This window comes from Phaethon aethereus (assembly GCF_964289735.1).
Source record: "Phaethon aethereus genome assembly, chromosome: 1".
Lineage (NCBI taxonomy): Eukaryota > Metazoa > Chordata > Aves > Phaethontiformes > Phaethontidae > Phaethon > Phaethon aethereus.
In genome coordinates, this window is record NC_138575.1 from 130,504,297 (window position 1) to 130,526,279 (window position 21,983).

The window sequence follows — 21,983 nt, forward strand, 5'->3', positions numbered from 1 at the left end:
CTGCTCCATAATCTTCCCTGGTACAGAGGTCAGGCTGATAGGTCTGTAGTTCCCGGGATCCTCTTTCCGGCCTTTCTTGTAGATGGGCGTCACATTGGCAAGCCTCCAGTTGTCTGGGACCTCCCCTGTTATCCAGGACTGCTGATAAATGAAGGAGAGTGGCTTGGAAAGCTCCTCCGCCAGCTCTCTCAGTACCCTTGAGTGGATCCCATCAGGCCCCATAGACTTATGGGTGTCCAGGTGGCTTAACAGGTCCTTAACTACTTCCTCCTGGATTATGGGCGAGTTATTGTGCTCTCCATCCACATCTTCCAGCTCAGGGGTCTGAATACCCTGCGGATACCTGGACTGGCTATTAAAGACTGAGGCAAAGAAGGCATTCAGTACCTCAGCCTTATCCTCATCCTTGGAGACAATGTTCCCCGCCATATCGAGTAAGGGATGGAGATTCTCCTTGCCTCTCTTTTTGTTGTTAATATATTTGAAGAAGCATTTTTTGTTATCCTTTATGACTGTGGCCACATTGATCTTGAGCTGGGCTTTTGCCTTTCTAATTTTCTCTCTGCATGACCTAAGGAGATCCTTGTACCCTTCCTGAGTTGCCTCCCCCTTCTTCCAAAAGTGATAAACTCTCCTCTTTTCCCTGAGTCCCAGCCAAATCTCCCTGTTCAGCCAGGCCGGTTGTCTTCCCCTCCAGCTCTTCTTATGGCACATGGGGACTGCCTGCTCCATCCTTACCCATAAGCACTCCACTTGGTCTTCACAGTCATTGATTTCTACACAGTCAAAACACTCCCTAACATACAGAGCCACCCCACTGCCTCTCCTTCCATACCTATCCCTTCTGAAGAGCTTATAGCCATCCAGTGCAGCACTCCAGTCATTAAAGTGATCCCACCATGTTTCTGTAGTGGAGACTAAGTCATAGCTGTCCTGCTGCACAATGGCTTCCAGCCTCTCCTGTTTGGTGCCCATGCTGCGTGCATTGGTGTAGATGCACTTGACCGGGCCATCGATTTCACTCCCAACACCGTCATGCCACCCCTAGGCTCATCTCTAGTGAGCCTCGTTTTATCCGCTTCCACCTTTGAATCTAGTTTAAAGCCCTCCCGATGAGGCCTGCCAGCTCATAAGCAAGAATCCTTTTCCCACTTGGAAATACTTGCACTCCATCTGTTGCCAGGAGGCCCAGTGCTGTGTAAAGCACTCCGTGGCCAAAAAGCCCAAAATTCTGCCAATGGCACCAGCCTCTGAACCATGTGTTGACCAGGTGTGCTTTCCTATTCCTTTCAATGTTCCTCCCTGTTGCTGAAGGGATTGACAAAAACACAACCTGTGCTCCTGCTCCATCGATTACTCTCCCCAGTGCTCTGAATTCCCTTTTAATTGCTTTTGGGCTTCTTAACACAAGCTCATCATTGCCAACCTGTAGGACCAACAGCGGGTAGTAATCAGTGGGCCGAATAGACCAGGGAGTTTCCTGGTGACATCTCTCACTTGAGCCCCAGGGAGGCAGCCGACCTCCGTGTGGGTTGGGTCCGGTCAGTATATTGGGCCCTCTGTTCCCCTCAGAAGGGAGTCGCCTACCACAATTACCCTCCTTTTTTTCTTAACAGAGGGCATCTTGATGCATGGGGCTGGCTGACGCACTCTAGGCAACGTCCTGGATGGACTTTCTTCAAGGTCCTCATATTCCTGTCCCTCAAGATCCAGAGCCCCATATCTGTTCTGTAGGGGCAGCTGGGACGGTGAGGGAGGCTGTGAGGGGATTTGCCTGGCACCCCAAGCAGGTACCTGTCTCCATTCTCCCTCATCTCTTAGGTCCTCTCCCTCTGCCCAGCAGCAAGAGGGCAGGGGATCCCCTGCTGCTTGTGGAGCCTCCACCGGCTGCCCCTGGGGCAGGGGCAGCCAGTTGTGGCGCCACAGATCTATCTCCCTCTCACACTGCCTGATGTTCCCCAGCCTCTCCATTGCCTCTGCCAGCTCTGCCCCCAGTCTGAGCAGGTCACTCACCTGGTTGCACCGCACGCAGGTGTTGTCTCCACTGGTCTCGAGCACAAGCGACAGGCTCAGACCCTACCTGCAGTTGGACACCAGGACAGCTGCGTGCTTGAGCAGGAGCTCGGTCTGGGTCGCCACATTCCCTCTGGCCATGGCTTTCAGCCGAGTGGAGACTGTGGCTGGGACTCTGCTGGGAGGCTGATGGCCACTCATCAAGAGAGTCTTTAGTGCTGGGTGGGACTGTGCCTGCCCATGCGCCTCACTCTGCATGAGCTGCCCTGCAAACTGACGCACCACACCCTTGTGACACACCGCACCATGTTTGCTGCCGCTCCCGTCCCCGCCCACACGGAGCCAGAGCTCCCGCTCTCCAGGAGCCCACCTTGCCGGCCTGGGGGGCTGGGGCCCACTCTCTCTCTCTCTCCCTGTGCTGCCGCCTTCCCAATTTGGCCACTTCAGGAAGGGTCCCCCAGCGCGAGCCTCCGCTGCGGAGCCCTTCGCCTCGGCGGCACGGCACACGTGCATCATGTATATGTGTGCAAGTAGTATCCTGAAGGATACACTCAGTACTTCTGGTGATGTGAGTGGAAAGGTAAAGAATGATATTGTCACTGGGCTACTACCAAGGAATATGTCTCAGATTTGAATATGTAGTTTTTCGTACAGAGCTGTGGACCAGTAGAAAATGAGTGAATGAGCAGTTTTTGAAGGACCTCCAGAGGTTTGCACTGAGCCTGGAAAATTAGCAACAGTGAGGATACTTTGGCTTTATTAAGCCGAGCACTCCGTAAGTGTGTTCCTCGAAGCCACCGAGGCGAAGGGTTACGGAGTGAAGGATCTCGCCGGGGGACCCTTCCCGAGGCGGCCAAACTGCGAAGGCGGCAGCACAGGGAGCGAGAGAGTGCCCCAGCTTCCCCCCCAACCCCCAGCCAGTGGAGCGGGCTCCTAACGAGCGGCAGTGCTGACCCAGCGCGGGTGGGGCCCAGGGCAGCAGTGGCCAAAACCCCTCGCCTACAAGAGCAGCCCCCAGGAGCGCGAGCGACCCAGAGCACGGCGAACAGGGCGTGGCGTGTCAGGAGGGCGTGGCGCGTCAGTTTGCACGGCACTTGGTGCAGGCAGGGCGTGCAGGGAAGGCGTGTGGGTGGGGTACAGTACAAGTGGCCATCGTCCTCCCAGAGGAGGCTCAGCCATGGTCGCCACTCGGCTGAAAACCAGGGCCAGAAAGAACGTGGCGACACAGACGGAGCTCCCGCGCAGGCACAAGGCTGTCCAAGTATCCGGCTGCAAAGAGCACCTGAGCCTGTCGGTTGTTCCAGAGACCGACGGGGACACTACCTGCGTGCGGAGTGACCAGATGAGCGACCTGCTCAGCCTGGTGGCAGAGCTGAAAGAGGAAGTGGAGAGACTGAGGAGCATTAGGGAGTGTGCGAGAGAGAGAGATTGGTGGAGCCACACCCGGCCATCCCTGAAGCAGGGGCAGCTGGTGGAGGCTCCACAAGCAGCAGGAGATCCCCTGTCAGGGGAATTCAGAGCACTGGGGAGAGTAATCGATGGAGCAGGAGCACAGGGCAGAAGGAGAGGACCTAAGAGATGAGGGGAAATGGAAGCAGGTCCCTGCTCGGAGAGGCCAGCGAATCCCCCCCAGCATCCCTCACTGTCCCAGCTGCCCTTACACAACAGGTATGGGGCTCTGGAACATGAGGGACAGGAACATGAGGACCCTGACAATGGTCCGTCCAAGGGGGTGCCTAGGGTGAGTCAACCAGCCCCACGCATCAAGACGTCCTCTGTTAAGAAAAAAAAGAGAGTGATTGTCGTAGACGACTCCCTTCTGAGGGGTACAGAGGGCCCAATATGTCGACCAGACCCAACCCACAGGGAAGCCTGCTGCCTCCCTGGGGCCTGGGTGAGAGACGTCACCAGGAAACTCCCTGGTCTGGTTCGGCCCACTGATTACTACCCGCTGTTGGTCATGCAGGTTGGCAACGATGAGGTTGCACTAAGAAGCCCAAAGGCAATCAAAAAGGACTTGAGAGCACTGGGGCGACTGATCGATGGAGCAGGAGCACAGGTAGTGTTTTCATCAATCCCTTCAGTGACAGGGAAGAACGCTGAAAGGAACAGGAAAGCACACCTGATCAACATGTGGCTTAGGGGCTGGTGCCGTCATGAGAATTTTGGGTTTTTTGACCACGGGGCGGTTTACACGGCGCCGGGCCTCCTCGCAGCTGATGGAGTGCAACTGACGCCAAGGGGCAAAAGGATTCTTGCTCATGAGCTGGCAGGCCTCATTGAGAGGGCTTTAAACTAGATTTGGAGGGGAGAGGGGATAAAACCGGGCTCACTACAGTTGAACCTAGGAGTAGGTTCAACGTGCCAGAGTTGAAATCGATAGCCCAGCTCATGTGCATCTACACCAATGCACGCAGCATGGGCACCAAACAGGAGGAGCTGGAAGCCATTGTGCAGCGGGACAGCTATGATGTAGTTGCCATCACAGAAACATAGTGGGATGCTTCTCATGACTGGAGTGCTGCAATGGATGGCTATAACCTCTTCTGAAGGGATAGGCAGGGAAGGAGAGGTGGTGGGGTGGCTCTGTATGTTAGGGAGTGTTTTGATTGCATAGAAATTGAAGATTGTGAAGACCAACTAGAGTGCTTGTGGGTAAGGATGAGGGGGAAGGCCAATGAGGCAGATATCTTGCTGGGAGTCTGTTACAGACCACCCAACCAGGACGAAGAGACAGATGAGACATTCTATAAGCGACTGGCGGAGCTCTCGCATTCGCTGGCCCTTGTTCTTGTGGGGGACTTCAACCTACTGGACATCTGCTGGAAGTATAACACGGCAGAGAGGAAACAATCTGGGAGGTTCCTGGAGTGTGTGGAGGATAACTTCCTGACGCAGCTGGTGAGTGAGCCCACCAGGGGAGGTGCCTTGCTGGACCTGCTATTTACAAACAGAGAAGGACTGGTGAGAGATGTGGTGGTCGGAGGCCGTCTTGGGCTTAGCGACCACAACATGATAGAATTCTCAGTTGTGAGTGAAGTAAGGAGAGGGGTCAGCACAACTGCTATCATGGACTTCCGGAGGGCAGAATTTGGCCTGTTCAGGTTACTGGTTGAGAGAGTCCCTTGGGAGACAGTCCTGAAGGACAAAGGGGTCCAGGAAGGTTGGACAGCCTTCAAGAAGGCAATCTTAAAGGCGCAGGAGCAGGCGGTCCCATGTGCCGTAAGAAGCGCTGGCGGGGAAGGCGACCGGCCTGGCTGAACAGGGAGATTTTGCTGGGACTCAGGGGAAAAGAGGAGAGTTTATCACCTCTGGAAGAAGGGGAAGGCAACTCACAAAGAGTACAAGGACCTCGTTAGGTCAAGCAGGGACAAAATCAGAAAGACAAAAGCCGAGCTAGAGCTCAGTCTGGCTACAGTCGTAAAGGATAATAAAAAATGTTTTTACAAATATATTAACAACAAAAAGAGAGGCAAGGAGAATCTCCATCCCCTACTGGATATGGCAGGGAACATTGTCTCCAAGGACGAGGATAAGGCTGAGGTACTTAATGCCTTCTTTGCCTCAGTCTTTAATAGCCAGTCCAGGTATCCGCAGGGTATTCAGACCCCTGAGCTGGAAGATGTGGATGGAGAGCACAATAAATTCCTCATAATCCAGGAGGAAGCAGTCAAGGACATGCTAAACCACCTGGACACCCATAAGTCTATGGGGCCTGATGGGATCCACTCAAGGGTACTGAGAGAGGTGGCGGAGGAGCTTTCCAAGCCACTCTCCTTCATTTATCAGCAGTCCTGGATAACAGGGGAGGTCCCAGACGACTGGAGGCTTGCCAATGTGACGCCCGTCTACAAGAAAGGCTGGAAAGAGGATCCCGGGAACTACAGGCCTGTCAGCCTGACCTCTGTACCGGGGAAGATTATGGAGCGGTTGGTCTTGAGAGTGCTCACAGGGCATCTGCAGGACAACCAACGGATCAGGCCCAGCCAGCATGGGTTCATGAAAGGCAGATCCTGCTTGACCAACCTGATCTCCTTCTATGACCAGGTGACTCGCCTAGTGAATGAGGAAAAGACTGTGGACGTTGTCTACCTGGACTTTAGGAAAGCCTTTGACAGCGTCTCCCACAGCATTCTCCTGGAGAAACTGGCGGCTCGTGGCTTAGACAGGTTTACTCTTCGCTCGGTGAGGAACTGGCTGGATGGCCGAGCCCAGAGAGTTGTGGTGAATGGTGTTAAATCCGGCTGGTGGCTGGTCACAAGCGGTGTTCCCCAGGGCTCAGTTTTGGGGCTGGTCTTGTTCAATATCTTTATAGATGATCTGGATGAGGGGATCGAGTGTTCCCTCAGTAAGTTTGCAGATGACACCAAGTTGGGTGGGAGTGTTGATCTGCTGGAGGGTAGGAGGGCTCTGCAGAGGGATCTGGACAGGCTGGATCAATGGGAAGAGGTCAACTGTATGAGGTTTAATAAGGCCAAGTACAGGGTCCTGCACTTCGGCCACAACAACCCCATGCAACACTACAGGCTTGGGGAGGAGTAGCTAGAGAGCAGCCCAGCGGAAAGGGACCTGGGGCTGCTGGTTGACAGACGGCTGAACATGAGCCAGCAGTGTGCCCAGGTGGCCAAGAAGGCCAACAGCATCCTGGCCTGTATCAGAACTAGTGTGGCCAGCAGGAGTAAGGAAGTGATCGTGCTCCTGTACTCGGCACTGGTGAGGCTGCACCTTGAACCCTGTGTTCAGTTTTGGGCCCCTCACTACAAGAAGGACATTGAGGTGCTGGAGCGTGTCCAGAGAAGGGTAACGAAGCTGGTGAGGGGTCTGGAGCACAAGTCTTCTGAGGAGCGTCTGAGGGAACTGGGGTTGTTTAGTCTGGAGAAGAGGAGGCTGAGGGGAGACCTTATCGCTCTCTACAACTACCTGAAAGGGGGTTGTGGCAATGAGGGTGTTGGCCTCTTCTCCCTAGTAACTAGCGATAGGACAAGAGGAAATGGCCTCAAGTTGTGCCAGGGGAGATTTAGATTGGATATCAGGAAAAATTTCTCCACCAAGAGAGTGGTCAGACATTGGAACAGGTTGCCCAGGGAGGTGGTGAAGTCGCCATCCCTGGAAGTGTTCAAAAAACATGTGAATGTGGCACTTCAGGACATAGTTTAAGGGACATGGTGGCGCTGGATTAATGGTTGGACTTGATGATCTGGAAGGTCCTTTCCAACCTAGTGATTCTGTGATTCTGTGATTCTGTAAGCCCCAAACTTCGATTGCAATGCTTACCTCAGGCGAAGACTTATACAGTATTCTCTATAACCATTTTGCTAGGATGGGCGTTGAAAATGTAATTAAGTATTTAGAAAAAAACTTGACAAAATGACATATAATGACATTATACATTAGTTATAGAAAGCTATAAAGACTTCTGGAGGATTTAGTGATAAGCAAATATGAGTGAGATAGTAGTGAAAATTCACTAGAGACAAGAACATATCAGCACTTGTAATGAGAGTCAATGTCAAACAATTGTACACATTGATCATGTTGAATTAGCTTGAATCAATTAGTGAAAAATATCAAGGTCATACCGTCATCAGTGTAAACCAATATTCATCAGTGATTAAGAAAGAACTTGTGTTAGACTGTATAAGAAAAAATTAAGTTAACAACCACAGTATTCTAATGATTAATATAATTATAAGAATTCATTTATATTGCAGGGTATGAGACCAAAACTTTGGTGATAAATGTTAGAAATAGGAGAGGTATCAGAGGACCCTAAAACTGATTTACACAATTCTAAATAGAAGTATATATTAGTGAAATGGATTATAAAATGACTCTTTTTTTTTTCATTTTGCAGTTCTGAAATGAGCAGGTATCCAAGGAAACAGAAAAAGGAAATTACAAGTTATGAAAATAAGTACAACTTTACATGATTTTTAACTCACTGTGGTATTGAAGCCAGCAGCTTACAAGAAGTTCAAACAGGACACAAACGTGTGTTATTAAAACATTTATAACTATTTAGGTAGAGAAAATTACTGAGAGTCATTAAATCTTATGATCAGGAGAATAAATCAATAATTTTCTCCAGCTAAGGAGAAGCTTCATCTGTAAATAAGTTTTCCCATTTATCTTCACCCTCATTTTGAAGTATCTTGCGCTGACTACTTTAAGGATGGGATAGGAGGAAGGCTGTGTTGCAGTATCTGATTTGGAAAGACAATCACTATAGGAATTATGATGTTGCTTCTTTAGATAAAGTCTTGAAATGTCAACTACTTTTAGTAATTCCTTTTTCTAATTTCAAAAGAGATATCCAGCCTCCTTTAGCATTTACAGTAATATATAAATCAGAGTTGTCAACCCTGAATTGCCTAATCATCTTTGCCTGTCTACTTTTATGCACTGTTTTCAGTATCCTGCTGCTTTCCGAATTTAAAAAGCCAAGAAAACTATTAAAATAGAACTAAAAAGCACTACTGTCTCTTCCTCCTTCTTCACTGAATGACCGAGATTTGTTTTATAAATAACAGGAAACACCCTCTGCAGATGTTTTTGCAGGATCTTAGCAGCAGATGTTATCTTCTCTAGAAAAAAAAATGAGCAATTTGTATATGACAAGATTTTGGGTTTTTTGAGATTTGGAAGACAGATTTGCCTTTAAACATTAAATCAGAGGAGACTAAAAATCTGTTTTTGAAAATCTGGAGAAAGGTGAAATGCTTTTTTGTGGGGACCTATTAAATGAAACACTTTTATCTAGAAGCAAAAGTATCAGCATACATCACCAGTGAAGGTGACAATTTAGCTTGTTACAGCTTTGAAGAGTAGATAAGCTAGTACCTCAGTAAGATAGTAACAAGCTTCTCATCTGTCTTGACATCTTTTGAGGTAGTGGCTATCAACACTGCCACAGATAGCTAGCTAAAGTATCACAGAATCATGTTTCTCTTCCCTTGCTTAAAATAAAATTGAGTTGTATGGTACTTGTCACTACCGGAATCTAGACGAAAGTGATTACAATTGTTGCATTCCAGCCATCTGTGCTTCCCTTCCCCTTTTTTCATTCTTTTTTTTTCCTTTAAGAATACAATTTGTTTCAAAGTTCGCAATGTCTTTATAAATAACATCCACTTCATATGTATACAATGTATAAGTGTATACAATGCACCTGCAGTGCTTCCCAATAAATAAGACAAAATGAAATACACTTAAGTAAGGATTACCTATCAAGCCATGCACCATCCTGAACCTATAAAAGAGTTTGCATTTTGGTCATATTTCTGTGGGTTTTGCATTTATGTGATACATGAGCAAAGAGAATCCCCCAGGTACAATATTGCAATTGATTACAGAAAAGGTAATTTTGAAAAAATTCTTAGGGTAAGTGCTGTGTCAGCTGTGTGATTTTCATGTTACTGTGTCTGTTACAATGGAAAATTATTAATGATAATAGCTTGCTTTCTGAGGGAAAAAGTAGGAACTCTCCTGACAGTTGTGGTGGCTAGCAAACATAACCTTATGTTGATTACCATGATTACTCTACACATTATTCTACAAAGCATCATTAGTATTTTGCCTTATGCTGATTGAGAAAGGTAGGTTGCTAAGATTATGCTCACACAACTAAAAAGTTAAAAATGCCTTAAAACTATTTCCACGCTCTTTTAATAACTCTTCTTTGTCCCTCATACAGCAGGATGTATGGCAAGAATAGAATGTTATTTCCATTCTATTCCTTTCCGTACTGTTTCTGATATAACATTTTGTCTAAACCCACACAGCTATTTTTATGCAATTGTTTGGCATCATTGTACCTGTTAAACACTTTGCTTGTACAGCCTTTGAATAATTGAGAGGCAAGCTCCATATTAATTTATTCTACTTGGCACCTTCTAACAGCTGGTTATAAGACCAAAATCTTGCATAATATATTTCTTAGCATGCGACTAGTATTATTTCAAAGCAATCTTCAAAGCATATGTTTTGATGACTTTGCACAGGGCCTATTGATACTTGATATAACCGTAAAAAGAAATGAGTCAATATATAAAAGTTAAAGCCAAATGAATTCACGGAGAAGATTCTTTATTTTGAACTAAATCTCTTGGATCAGAAACACTTGATTTGGGTCTGGAGCTGGGCTGGAGTTAAGGTTCTTCATAGCAGTCTGTATGATGCTATGTTTTGGATTTATGTCTAAACCAGTGTTGGTAACACACAATGTTTTGGTGCTTGCTGAACAGTGCTTATGCAGTGTCAAGGCTTTCTCTTTTTTCTCCACTATGCCTCCTGCCCATTAAGTCAGGTAAGAGTGGGTAAGAGGTTGGGAGAGGACATAGCTGGGACAGCTAAACCAAGTTGGCTGAAGATATATTTCATATCATATCATGTCAGTCTCACCAACACAAACTGAGTTAGAGGAAGAAGAGTGGTTCATTTTGGCTTTCAAGGTGGCCATTGTTTGGAGACTGGTTAGATGTTGGTCTACTTGTAGAGGGTGGTGAGTGATTTCCTTTGTTCCACTTGTATTTTTGTTTGGTATATTTTTTCCCTTTTCTTTCCTTCAGATATTAATCTGTCTTTATCTCAAACAATGTGTTTTTTCACTTTTGTTCTTCGTATTTTCTTCAACCACTCTGCTGAAGGGGAAGGAGTGAGCAAGTGTCTGTGTAGAAGCTTGGCTGCTGGCTGGTGTCAGCCCATCACAACACTACTGAATCATACACCATTTGTAATCTATATTATACCATGACCATGGTGACTAAGAAATTTCTTTCTGAATGAATCTGACTAAATTCTAGCTACCACAGATGTAAGGCCTGAGAAATTAAAGACAAACTGTTAATATAAATAAAGGTGAGGGAACAGAGATTAACCTCTAATGGAGCAGAACATACAGAGCCCCAGGTAAAAAGTACAAAAATACTGTTAAACTATATTTGACTAAATTAAAACAAATTATCAACATGCAGTGACTAACATGTCATATCCAAGGAATAGTAAGAAAGAAAGAAGTTAGATATATTTTAAAAAAAAGTCTTTTTTATTTTGGGTAAGCTACTGAAGTCACGATGTTATATCTGAAAACAGAATTTTGTTTCTTGAAATAAGCAGAATGTTTGAACAAAATATATTGTCATGTGATTAGTGTTCTTGTGTACTGATGCTATTCTTGCAATAGTTTAGGCTACATTTACTGGGTAATAAAATATGCAAATTTATTATAATTTCACTTCAGCTTTATCCCTTTGCATCATAAAAAAGAAATGTTCCTTATTTGAATTATTATTGATTAAATGAAGATGACATTACACTAACTTACTTAAAATTTTTGCTTGCCTCTTAAATTGCTTTTACTTCTTATTTATCACTATTATCTTGTTATGTCATCTTTTTTTTCTTAAACAAATTAACATGTTTTGCATAAGGATTTTACCTTAATTAGTGTGGCATCAAGGTCCAAATGTTCTGATAAAATTTTTCTTTAATTTCCTCTGATATGCCATTAGTTGCTTCATCTCTATATATCCCTAAATGCTTGATCCGGTCTTTTAGCTTAAATTTTTAAGTGAAGTCAAAATCAAGTAGATCTGGCTGGCAATACTTTGAATGTCTCCTCGAGGAAGGACCAGTGGTAACTTCTAACCTGAGCTTGTTATGTGAGTACTCACAGTATACTCTTCATCCTTCTCAAACTAGGACAGGAAAACTCTCTCGGATTTCTAAGTTGGTTGTCCCCCATACTGGACTTTTTGGCCACTTCCTTCTCCAGAAGCAGTGAGTTTTCTGTGGTTGAACTTAGGTGTTACAGTTGGAAAGTACCAACAGTATCATTTGGTTTAGGTGACAAACTGCATGGAGAAAATAACAATAAATAGCAGCATACTCAGCTGACCTGTAGTATATTGGAAGGTGCAGAGTAGGCTGAACTGGTGCTGGTGTTGCAGTAAAATCTCCATCTGATTCTTCCCAGGGGAATATAGTGGAATGAGACTCACCCAGTTAATCTCTTTCCATGGACTATCATAGAACTATAAAGCTTACTGTGACCAACTCTGAGGCAATACTGTAAACTGAACAGAAAGAAATTAAGATTTCTGAGAAATAAACTGAACCGACTAATACAGTTCTGCTTGAGGTCTGTAAGGGCAGTGTGCAGGTGTGAGAAATATGTCAGTGCCATTGTCTCTGTGGATTTTACACAATCCTCATAGGTTACCAATAAGCACATGTAGCATAGACATAACCATTTAATTTATTCTGAGCTTCATATTGCAGCTTTGGCCTTAGAATCTGCTTATAGATCCTAATACAGTAGCAGCAAAAAAACTGGTAGTCATGTCCATGATCACATCGTCTTCCTTTTTATCTCATGTACAGTAGATCACACACAGCTAATTTGGCATCCTGAGTGAGTCTGTACGAGAAGGTTGTGCTTCTGTGAGGTGTAGAGCCTTTGTAGGTCGCACAGTGTGAGGAGGGCAGGAACCCCACACAAGGGTATATGCTCCCAAGCCACTGATTTTCCAGTCTGCCTTTTGACAAAATGGCAAAAATAAGACAAGGTCTGATGCCAGTTGTTCCTGCAGACAGGCACAAGACTCTGCAGAGGTGTCTTTCCCCAACCACCCTCTGCCCACTTCATCCTGAAATTCTCTGTCTCTCCTAAATTTCTTCCTTCCTGTCATATGTCAAAACAGGAATAAACTTAATAGCTGTAGAAAACACCCTTAGCTTTTGCTTTCTTTGTGGCTTGTTCTGTTTTCTCCTATTTACAAATCTGTTCTTGTCTCTTTCCTTCTGCCTCAGTCTGCTGTGTGTTTGGTGTACATACAAATTTAACAGTGTGCTATCAAGGAAAGCTCTGTCTTAAATAATTGTAAAGGTTTACAATGGGAGTGTATCTCAGTGCTCTTGGTTTCATCAGCTTCTGATACAGCCACTATATTGACGCAAATAGATCAACTTCTCACACTGGAAATGCCATATAGGTAGACAGCCAAATATTAACTCTATCTCCCATCTCAGTAGATGTGCCTGTGTGAGTGAACATCTGTTTTAAAAATCATTGGGGTGTCTAACACTTCCCAGCTGAAACCTAACACACAGATAAGGTCACTTACACCTCAGCAACTTCTGGACATTGGGTATGAGTGCCTCCTCAAAGTCCCACCAATGGAGGCATGCTCAGAATAAACAGCCAAAGCAGCAAGGGATGACAGCACAAAGAAAAACAGCAGTGATGACCTTGACAAAGAATATGTTACAATATTAATCAGGAGGATCATTTTTTGGGAATGGCTGGAAACAGTCAAAAGAGATCAGGCTTCAAGGAATAGCTTGATAGACTTATCTTATCCTTCAGAACAAAGAACAGTGGATTAAAAACCAGATGAGACTAAACCATTTTGTATGATATCTGCACCTTCCATCACAGCTAAGTAAAAAATGGTATCAGTAAGTAGTTTTTAAGTTTTACTTAAAATTTAACAATGTGCCTAATTTACTTCTGGACTTCCCTGGGAAATGGCCATTTTCACCCATCACATTGTCATGGTTTAACTCCACTGGGCAAGTCAGCCCCACATAGCTGCTCACTGACTCCCCCCTCAGTGCGATAGGGGATAGAACCAGAAGGGTAAAAGTGTGAAAACTGGTGGGTTGAGATAAAGACAGTTTAATAGGGAAAGCAAAAGCTGTGCATGTAAGCAAAGCAAAACAAGGAATTCTTTCACTACTCCCCATAGACAGCCATCTCCAGGAAAGCAGGGCTGCATCACATATAATGGTTACTTGGGAAGACAAACGCCATCACTATGAATGTCCCCCTCCCCTTCCTTCTTCTTCTTCTGCCAGCTTTATATGCTGAGCATGATGTCATATGGTATGGGATATCCCTTTGCTCAGTTGGGGTCAGCTGTCCCAGTGGTGTCACGTCCCAGCTTCTTGTGCACCCCCGGCCTTCTCTCTTGTGAGGTGGTATGAGAAGCAGAGAAGGCCTTGACTCTCTGTAAGCACTGCTCAGCAAGAGCTAAAACATCCCTGTGTTATCAACGCTGTTTTGGACACAAATCCAAAATATAGCACCATACCAGCTACTATGAACAAAATTAGCTTTATCACTGCCAAAAACAGTGCACACATATAAAATATCTTTCCCTATTCTGATTTTTCCACAAAGCATTACATACAAACTCTACTACCTGAGGAATGTCTTAAAATCTCGAGTATGGTAATGGTGAGATACTTAAAAAAGGATCTGTTGTATTTTTATTTAAGTTGTTCCTTATTTGAAGATCATTCAACATACCTCACTGAAAAACTGCAAGTAAATCCTGTATTTGCATAAGGTGCTCTGAGTAATCAGAGTATATATTTGCATACATATAACCTTTACATTTCTAAATATGCATATGCAGTTATGTGTACAAATTAAAAATTCAGTTTGTTTGAAAATCCAATAAAAAATATCAATCTACAAAGCTACAAAAAATCTGTTTATTTCCCAATCAAATGGGAAAAAATAGGGGTTAGAGCATTTTAAAACTGAATTATTGTTCTACAATAAATGTTTCTATAGGCACATCAAAAGAATGGTTCAGGTTCTTTTTTGAATTAAATGACCATTCATTTTGCTCCCATAAAACCAGAATTAATATTTACATTTTAGAAAATAGATCAGAACTTTCTGACATTTTTTCTGCCCTCTAAATACATAACAACTCATTTTCCTTATGCATTTACATTCAAAAGTGAGTCAGTGAAATATCTGTTGCCATCACTGTTTTCATTCTTTAGAGTTCTATTATAATTTCTATCACAGATGAAAAGTAAGTGCTCTTGATGAAGAGGTAAATAGTCACACTTTATCATCCTCTTTTCTGTGCACTTTAAACAAAATTAACTTTGTGCTGCTTTCATCTACATACTCTTGCTTATCTCAGTGTATTAAGGTAAACAGTAGAAAAAAACCCCAAGCATAAACACTTCCTTCAAAATTAATCATGCTTACTTTACATCTGATCTTCAAATCCTGAACATCCTTCATATCCACATAGATTTCAGCATTTTTGTGCTCACCTCTCACATTTCTTTTTAAGAAAAAGTGAAAATTTTTATGTAGATACAAAATTGTAACTGCAACTGAAAATATTCCTTTTGTATTTGAGCATGATGATAGAACAGAATATCAAGTATTTGCACATCTTTGCAAATCTTTGATCATCATTTCTTATTATCCACACATGGAACAAAAATGTGTAAATGGTTAAATGAAAGGAAAACAACTCAAACAATAGATTCTTATCATCTATCACAAATTACTCTCAAGGGAATATTATAAAGGGAATAATAATGGGAAAAAGGAAAAATGACAAAGAACAGATTTAAGAAATTGTACTCATTCTCAATAATTTGTGAATAGTAAACAAAATAAAAGACATTATATGTTGCATATTAGTTTATTTTGTAAAGACAAAATAGTATTTTTGAAAATTTTTTAACTTACAGAGACTAAAACTTTATTCGTGTGCTTTCACTGCTTTTCCAACATGAAAGTTAAACATATGCTGACATCCAATTTAAAAATAAAATATTGGTATGAAAAGGCACTTGATCTGGGAAATTATTGTATCACAGTTAGATTAGAAAGTAAGTAAACCATCATGCTCTTTTGTTTCATGACTCCAGCAGCAATAAACAGTGGCAATGAGCAGTTTCAAAGGATTTAGTCTTGTACTTGTGTTCAGGCTTGTTTTTTCTATTTGGTCATTTCAGCTTTTCTTTTATTTTTTCCACTATACTGTTCCATTTTTTAATTTAATTTACAATCTATTGTAGGAATGTTAATTATTGTCCTCTTATGAGGTCTGAATAGCTTGAAATTTGGGTATAGAAGCATCTACAGGGTGAGTAAACAACAGCTACTAAGTAATCATAATCGTATTTTGATTTAATTTAAATTTATTTTGTTCATTTTCTTTCTGTCTCTATAGGGTGAAGAAGCACACCTGCCTAGGAAGAAGCATTCAGAGGTAAGTTCTCTCAACTACTTCTCTAAAAATTACCTTTTGTTCTGAAAACATTATTATGAGGCATTGTTATGCTAGGCTGTGTCAGAGCTGTAAACTGGGAGGCAATCACAGATCAAAATTTTACTTAATTTCTTTGATTTTTCATTCTCTTAACAGCAAATATCTTCATTATGTATATACACGTAACTGCTAAAATGAAGGTAGCAAACTGTCTATCTGTAATGGGTCTGTCTGAGGTGGAGTTAATTTTCCCCACAGCAGCCCTCACAGTGCTGTGCTTTTTATTGGTAGCTAGAAAGGTGTTGATAACACACCAGTGTTTTGGCTCCTGCTGGGCAGTGCTGGCACAGCACCAAGGCTGTCTCTCCAACATTCCCCTCTCCTCACTCAGTAGGCTGGGGGTGGGCAAGATCTTGGGAGGGGACACAGCCAGGACAGCTGACCCAAACTGTCCAAAGCGATATTCCATACCATATGATGTCTCTTCAGCAATAAAAGCTAAGAGAAAGGAGGAGGAGGAGGAGGGGGCATCTGTTATTATGATGTTTGTCTTCTAGAGCAACCCCTACATGTACTGAAACCCTACTTCCTGGGAAGTGGTTGAACACCACCTGCTGATGGGAAGTAGAGAATAAATCTTTTGTTTTCGTTTGCTTCTGCATGCAGCCTTGGCTTTTGCTATATTAAACCACCTTTATCTTGACCCACAATTTTTTTTCTCATCTTATTTTCTTCCTGTCCTGACCTGCTGAAGAGGGGAATGATAGAGCAGCTTGGTGGGCACCTGGCATTCAGCCAAGGTCAACCCACCACACCATGAACTTTTTTTCTCTCTTTGATCATTTCTAATCTCTCCTGTTTATAAAATGCAGCATGTAATTCTAAAAGATGCTTCTTATCACAAGAAGAGATTATTTTATGAAGATGTATTACTGACTTTGTCATTGTATGATCATGGCTCTACTCTAGATAACTTCTTATTAATCTAAACTGCCTGTATGTTGTCAAACTTATTTCCTATTCTAGGCATCTATCTGATTTTAGAAAACTGTCCTAAGTTGGGGTATTTTTATTGCTAATGTATTTATGTAACCTGTCCCAGGCCAATCATTAACATTTGTGTGTGATATTAATGATGGATTAATTTGCCTTTTTATTAGCAAGTAATTTTACAAAAAGGAAAAAAAAAATCAACAAAAATTTATCCAAGTCCAACATTACCATGCATCCGTACTTCCTACTTGCTGTTAACACATCTCAAAAGTTATGTTAGACAAATGTCACCTGATTGGTTAAGCATAAAAAAATGTCAAGGTACAGCAAGCCAATGGGGGACTCAAATCAAGAGGTGATAATGCTATCTGAGAATGTCCCTTTCCTAAACTTGAAGTCTGTGATTGCTCAGAATTAATGTACACTTGGTCTTGGTTTACAGTTACAAAAATATTTTATTTTTTGATACTTTACTTAAAATCTTAGACTCCTTGATCGTTACATAAATGCACAGATAATTCCCTATAATATTGAGTCCTTGCTTGAGATTGATGTGAGTCAATATTAGAGTTGATGTTTATCAAACATTGATGATTTATCAAGAGTCTTCAAGTGCTTCCAATACTTTTGTTGCAAAAAATTCTAAAAGCACACCAGGAAAGTTGTGTTCCTTTCATGTTTTAACTCCAGCCAGCAACTAAGCATCACGCAGCTGCTCGCTCACTCCCTCACGGTGGGATGTGGGAGAGAATTGTAAAAGTAAGAAAACTCATGGGTTGAGATAAAGACAGTTTAACAGGTAAAGTGAAAGCCGCGCACACAAACAAAGCAAAACAAGGAATCCATTCACCACTCCCCATGAGCAGGCAGGTGTTCAGCCGTCTCCAGGGAAGGAGAGCTGCATCACGCGTAATGGTTTCTTGGGAACACAGATGCCATAACTTCGAACGTCCCCCTCCCTTCCTTCTTCTTCTGCCAGCTTTATATGCTGAGCATGATGTCATATGGTATGGGATATCCCTTCGGTCAGTTGAGGTGATCTGTCCCAGTGCTGCCTCTTCCCAGCTTCTTGCGCACTCCCTGCCTACTTGCTGGTGGGGCAGTGTGAGAAGCAGAAAAAGTCTTGACTCTGTGTAAGCACTGCTCAACAATAATGAAAACATCCCTGCATTATCAATGCTATTTTCAGCACAAATCCAAAACATAGCCTCATACTAGATAATATGCAGAAAACTAATTCTATCTCTGGCAAAATAAGCACAGTTCTTATGTGGAAAAATGTCTTCGAAGAGAAATCCAAAACACAACTTCATTTTAACTTTAACATTTTTACATTGTTCTTTCAAAATACACACCCGTCTCTTACAAGCATTTACGCTGCAAAAGTGTAAAAGAAATATATACAAGCTAGAATGCTAACAATAACATCACGTGTTAAACTCTTACCATTTGCATCATTATTACATACGCTTTGGTTATTTGAAATGTCTGAGCATGAAAGCAGGAAGGAAAGAACAAAGCATATTTTTGGTATGTTAATAACATGCTGCCAAATGTTTAACAGTTTTAAGGATGTGAAGGTGTTGCACACCAGTGTTTTAAACAGCCTTTAGAAACTGTTCTCTGATAGACAGAAACTGAATGTGTTTACCTCTTGTGTGCTAAAGGTGTTGGCCTAGTGAAATGCATTTTTATTACCTTTCTTTCTGTTGGATGAGGAGTTTGTAGTATCCTTGCAGCATCAGTAGACAAGTTCCCCACTGAATTTATTTTGCGATTATTAGTGGAGCAAACATAAGCCTTTTTTTCTGTTCTTCCTAGCAGAAAATTAAGCAATGTCACAATTTGGAATGGGTATGAACTGACATTTTGCCAGTGGCTTTTACCAGAATTAGTCAATAAAAATTGATAATATTTTTCATAGAATTTACTAAAGTACAGATACACTGAAAGCTTGGAACTGGATTATACATATCTGTAAATCCACATCTAGTGAGGAAAATATTAATGCAGAAATAAGTTTATTTATTTATACCTATATCCCCATTCACAGTAAACACTAATAACAGAAAGCATGATTATATTTCACTTTCATGTAACTGTGAAATATTTCTTTAACTAAGCATATAAATTTGTCCATGACACACAGGTGTTTTAGGGGGGAAAGAGAGTTAAGATTTATGTAAATATCATTCTAATCTTAGAGCACTTATCTCATTGCTGAAAGGGCTGATTAGACAAAAAATAAGCCAATGCAGAAAATACTTTAATACAGAAAGCTCTAAGAGTTGGGGGGGTGTTGTTTGGTTGTTGTTTTTTTTAATGATTCTTTCTATTTCTACTGTTTAACAGGATATTCAAAACCCCTCTTTACTAAGAAAAAAGAATTTTTAAGAGAGTCTTAAGAAATTTCAAAATCTCCTCCAAAAATTTAATAAATTAATGTCCTGAAATGAAGAATTTGAAGCATTGTGATGTTGTACATAGTATTTTGGCAATGATTCAACAAGTTAGTTAGGCAGTTAATTCAGGGACACTCAAATTTATTTAAAAATGAGTTTGTGATTTGTACCTTGTACTTTCTAGACATGCAAATGTCATTGTAATGTATTTACAAGTATTCCAGCAATTTAAAGAGTTTTTCCATGTTATGCAAAAAAATGTTTCATGTAATAAGCAGTTTTAATGTATATGCAGTTTAATTGTGCATTATAACTTTTCTTGCAAAATGGATTCCATAATAAAAGGTCTTCTTCCAAATTCTTAAAATACAAAGTTTGTTTTTCCAGATGGAAAATAGAAAAAATAGTGTCTATTTATTGATAAAATGTTCCTAATTTTTTTTTTTATCATAAACAAATGGGATCTTGGATTTTTTGAATTTTTGCTTTAAACATGTCCGGACTTAGGAACAAAAAACCCAAGGAAAACCAAAACAAACTAGCAAAAACACCCGAACCAATTATTGTTTTCCTTTTAAGGTTAGTACATCCATACATATCTTGGTAAACTTCTCCAGTAAGGTACTGATTGCAAAGCATGGTTTTCCTGTAATTAAGGTAAGCAGCTTCAAGTATACAGATGGTGGCAAAGGAAGATAATGGGGACGTATAAAAAATAATGTCAAGAAATTTTACTACTCTTAAGAGGGAGGACAGTACTAACAATAAGAAGACCAGTAATCACAGAATCACAGAATCATTAAGGTTGGAAAGAACCTTTGATATCATCAAGTCCAACCATCAACCGAACACCATCATGCCCACTAAATCATGTCCCGAAGTGCCACTTCCACAAGTTTTTTGAATACCTCCAGTGATGGTGACTCCACCACCACCCTGGACATCCTGTTCCAGTGCTTGACCACCCTCTCAGTAAAGAAATTTTTCCTCATATCAATTCTAAACCTCCCCTGGTACAACTTGAGGCTATTTCCTCTTGTCCTATCACTAGTTCTTTGAGAGAAGAGACCAACACCCACCTCACCACAACCCCCTCTCAGGTAGTTGTAGAGAGCAATGAGGTCTCCCTCAGCCTCCTCTTCTCCAGACTAAACAACCCCAGTTCCCTCAGCCGCTCCTCATAAGTCTTGTGCTCCAGACCCCTCACCACCTTTGTTGCCCTTCTCTGGACATGCTCCAGCACCTCAATGACCTTCTTGCAGAAAGGAGCCCAACACTGAACACAGGATTCGAGGTGCGGCCTTACCAGTGCTGAGTACAGAGGTACAATCACTTCCCTACTCCTGCTGGCCACACTAGTTCTGATAGAAGCCAGGATGCTGTTGGCCTTCTTGACCACCTGGGCACACTGCTGGCTCATGTTCAGCCAGCTGTCAACCAGCAACCCCAGGTCCTTTTCCACCTGGCAACTGACCAGCCACTCTTCCCCAAGCCTGTAGTGTTGCATGGGGTTGTTGTGACCCAAGTGCAGGACCCGGCACTCAGCCTTATTAAACCTCATGCAGTTGATCTCTGCCCATCGATCCAGCCTGTCCAGATCCCTCTGCAGAGCCCTCCTACCCTCCAGCAGATCAACACTCCCACCCAGCTTGGTGTCATCTGCAAACTTACCAAGGGAGCCCTCGATCCCCTCATCCAGGTCATGAATAAAGACATTAAACAAGACCAGCCCCAGAACCGAGCCCTGGGGACCACTGCTTGTGAATGGATGACAGCTGGATTTAACACCATTCACCATGACTCTCTGGGCTCGGCCATCTAGCCAGTTCTTTACCCAGTGAAGAGTGCACCTGTCTAAGCCACGAGCCGCCAGTTTCTCCAGGAGAATGCTTGGGAGATGCTGTCAAAGGCTTTATTAAAGTCCAAGCAGACAACGTCCACAGTCTTTCCATCATCCACTGGGCAGGTCACCTGGTCATAGAAGGTGATCAGGTTGCTCAAGCAGGACCTGCCTTTCATGAACCCATGCTAGCTGGGCCTGACTCCTTGGTTGTCCTGCACATGCCCTCTGAGCGCCCTGAAGATGAACTGCTCCATCATCTTCCCCGGCACGGAGGTCAGACTGACAGGCCTGTAGCTCCCGGGATACTCCTTCCGGCTTTTCTTGTAGATGGGTGTCACACTGGCAAGCCTCCAATCATCTGGGACCTCCCCTGTTAACCAGGACTGCTGATAAATGATGGAGATGGGCTTGGCAAGTTCCTCTGCCAGCTCCCTCAGTACCCTTGAGTGGATCCCATCAGGCCCCATAGACTTATGGGTGTCCAGGTGGCTTAACAGGTCCTTAACTGCTTCCTCCTGGATTATGGGCGAGTTATTGTGCTCTCCATCCCCATCTTCCAGCTCTGGGGGCTGAATACCCTGCGGATACCTGGACTGGCTATTAAAGACTGACGCAAAGAAGGCATTAAGTACCTCAGCCTTATCCTCATCCTTGGAGACAATGTTCCCCGCCATATCGAGTAAGAGATGAAGATTCTCC